This window comes from Quercus lobata, chromosome 4 (genome assembly GCF_001633185.2).
Source record: "Quercus lobata isolate SW786 chromosome 4, ValleyOak3.0 Primary Assembly, whole genome shotgun sequence".
NCBI classification, from domain to species: domain Eukaryota; kingdom Viridiplantae; phylum Streptophyta; class Magnoliopsida; order Fagales; family Fagaceae; genus Quercus; species Quercus lobata.
The window spans coordinates 80,014,277-80,018,034 of NC_044907.1; the positions used below are offsets into that span (position 1 = coordinate 80,014,277).

Here is a 3,758-nt window from a genome sequence, read left to right on the forward strand (position 1 = left end):
GGCATTAACTCCACCTTAGTACCCCCAAATTACAATGAATTGAATATTCCTTTTATTGTTGCAGTGTGCAGATTCAGAGGACTTCATTTTGTTCTTTACAATCAAGTACCATTAATCCATTTACAATTCTAAAAGTCTTTGCCCTTTACAAGCAAGTACCAGCACATTCTGCACATTATCACTTTCTAATTAGGAGTTGAATTTTATATACAGAACAAAATGATTCCTGCTATCTAAATAGGATTTTTATAATTTATGAAACATCCATAACATAAGCTGAAATAACTAGTAAAAACTATACTTTTAATATTACCAAAAGAAATCCACCTTTAATTACACTTCTGGAGAAGCAAATAAAAGATTTGTCTTGCGTCCTACGCTCCAATATGCTAGACATGACACAGACACGACATATATCCAACATTAAACATGCATTGTTATCTTATTCTATACAATGCACCGAAGCAATGGATGGAAGCCTTGCTAGCAATAGATATTTCACATTGAAATTGATTGATATTCATCAAGATCACCAAATCCATATTTGAAGATGCACATTTTCTACTTCTTAAGGGCCCATTTGTTACCGTTGTTTAAACAACAATTTTCAATATTTAAATAATATTACACATATTTTCACACTTCTTCATCCACACATGTCTCCAAAAAATACAAACAATATTATTAGAACAACATTACCAAATTCACCTAAAGTGTAACAAATTTTTAAAATCAGAATAAAAAGAAAAGCGAATGACACAGTTAAAATATAAAGGACGAAAATATGATAAAAGATTCTGAATGAATCAAACTTGTAACAACTACACTAATACCGGCACCATCCCTTTATGATGTACATATGTTCTTCTTTTACTAACAAATCTATTTCTCCAACTCTAATTTCATCTATCATCTACAAAATTAAAAATAGTGGATATAAGCCATAATCATAGTATTCTTTAATCATTCAGATAGATATGTTGAGATCAATTCTAGGTTTCTTTATCAGCGGTAACGGGACAACAGAACTGCACCTAGGACATTTTGGATTATTTTTCGTTATCAATACGTAAGATAAGCAACCAGGACACCCTGCTGCCATTGGTGATGATAATAATTTATCTTCAAAGTCTTCTTCTTGGGTTTCTCTAATCGAAGATGATGACGATGAATATGAAGGCGACAATGGTGATTTCCCAAATGATGCTCTCTTCTTCAGTGGTTCTTTCTCTGCCCTTTCGAGTGCTGATTTCACATTATCAAGAGTGCATACGCTTTGATAATTATTCGATGAAGATGGTGATGAGACCAGCTTTAAATCCAGAGGAGTTTCATCAAAAAGATTTAATGTGATTTTCGAGGGTGATGGAGGAAAATTTAAATCCTGAAGTCTTGGAACTGTTGAATTGATTTGGTGCTTCTTGTCTGAGATTGAAGGTGAATTTGGGGTGCTACATCTTTGTAGGTAGACTTTCCCTGACTGCAAAAGCACACAAATTCACCAGAATAATTGGATAACATACTCCTACTCAGAATTACTTAATGTCATTCAGCAAAATTACTCCTTTCAAGAGAATTCCATGGTATATACACTTTTTTTAAATGTACCATATATATCTAATCTTAATAGTTTCTATAGAGTATTGCCTTATATTTTTTACTATATCTTTTTTTTTTCAAAGTCTACTAATAGTAATTCGTTAAGATTAAAGTAGGTATGATATATTAAAAAAGAAAGTTTGTATCATAGAATGATCCCTCATCCCAAGGTCAAAAATACTAGTAATTAGTATATCATAAGTTTCCAATTTTTTTATTCCCATATTCCCAGACATTAATGATAGATTATTCTAATAAAAGATATGAATTTATTAGATAGAGAGATTCAAGCAAGGGAAATAGAAAAGGGTATTAATGATGATATAAAAAGAAACTGTTAAAGAGGATACAGAGTGGGGTCGGAAGTGGTAAACATTGAAGAGCCACAATGAATAAATGGAAAATAAACATCTTCATGCTCTTAATTACTCCAATCCTCTAATATTGAAAACCTTTAAAGTCATTTAAAGAGAGCAATAAAGGCCAAGAAATTAAGCAAATTATTACATGGGCCAAACATAAAAATGAATTACAACCTGGAAATTAAAAGGTCTGGGGTTGCAGACTAAGAAAATATGTTGTACAATTTTTTTAGAACAATTGTGATGGAATGAGTTAACTTGGGTTGTCAATATTGCTCCAAAAAAAAAAAAAAAAAAAAAAAAAAACTTGGAGTTTTTCATATCAGCATATGATTGAGAATTAGAAAAATGGAAATTTCTGAATTTTCACTCCCTCCTTTTCCTTCAATTTCTCTGTATCCAAACAGAGAACAAAAAGACAAAACAGAAAATTTTCAAAGACAACAATTTTACACAACAGACGAATTAATATATCCTCCATTAAATAAAATAAAAATAAAAATAAAAATAAAACACATATTTAAACTAAATCACTTAAAAAAAAAAAAAACAGAACACCAAGTCATAGAAACAGATTCCAAAGCAATAAAGAAAAAAGTATTCACATATAAAAATAGAAAAATAAGCAAAAGGAGCACAGTTTTCTTCATGAAAAGGTTAGCTTTTCCTCTGAAAAGTTAACTTTTTCCAACCAAAAACAAACAGACCCAGATTAGAAAATGGACAAACCTTCAAGTCTAGGCGCTTTTCCCAGCCATTTGGGACCTTCGAGTCGAGGTCCAATTCCTGGGAATCAACCACAAGCTTAGAGGTTGCAGAAGAAAAAGAGTTAGACCACCAAGCAAGTCACGATCAATCAGAGCCGTAGATTTCTCAGAATTCGAATCATTCCCAACCGTCCGATGTTGATCCTCCTTGTAATAGCCATTGAGAACTCGGACCAGAGAGCTCACGTGATTAATCTCTGCTCAATTTCATTTTTTGTGTAAGGCTCTTATTACAGTGAACTCTGTCGTTCGAACCTCTCTCTTTTTACCTTTGCAATTCATGCATTGAAAGATGAGAATTGACCACTCTTTCTAACTTCGCAATCAATGCATTGAAAAATGAATATTGAAATACAAAACAATTGCGAATCTATCAAACATTAATTTAACTTTAGAAATGATAGAACAAATTTAAGTAAAGTAATTTAGATGATGTTATTTAGATTTCCTCTTAAGATTCAGTTATATAATTGCTTAACTAAAATAAATACTTTTATCTCATGAAAAAATAAATTCACGTGACAAAATTTTTTAAAAAAAAAACCTAAAAAACAAGATCAATAACTAAGTATCATTTCTAAGTCTTGCTCCAAATGATATTGGTACAAACAAAATTTGGAGGGGAGTGGGGACCAATTGCTTCTTGCTAAACGGTCTGCATGCCCATACACTAAGGTTATATATTATTTCACTGAAATTTATGGCCAACATGATTATTCGCCATGAAAGTGAATAAACCCCAAGCACACGTACCTTTCCATGTTCAACACCAAGCTCTCAGCCCACACATAAAATACATGGGATGAGACCAGGTGAATAAACCTTAACCTTATGATGGTCCCCCTTAATCATTTATGTTGCTTGGGACCTTTCAAATCTAAAACAATTCATTGATTGTTTACACCCGTGGATCATTAATTCAAGTTACAGGTACAGATTTAGTTGAACCGTTGAACCAGTATATTAATGATGATAGCGATGGAGACCAACTGAGCCTTAATATTGGGCTCCTTATCCTTTTGAAATAATT

The 3,758-nt window shown here is 32.0% G+C and overlaps 1 pseudogene; it reads right to left on the minus strand.

The window, feature by feature from the left end:
* Positions 1–762: 762 nt before the first annotated feature.
* Positions 763–2,929, minus strand: LOC115984002 (annotated as a pseudogene).
* Positions 2,930–3,758: the final 829 nt, after the last annotated feature.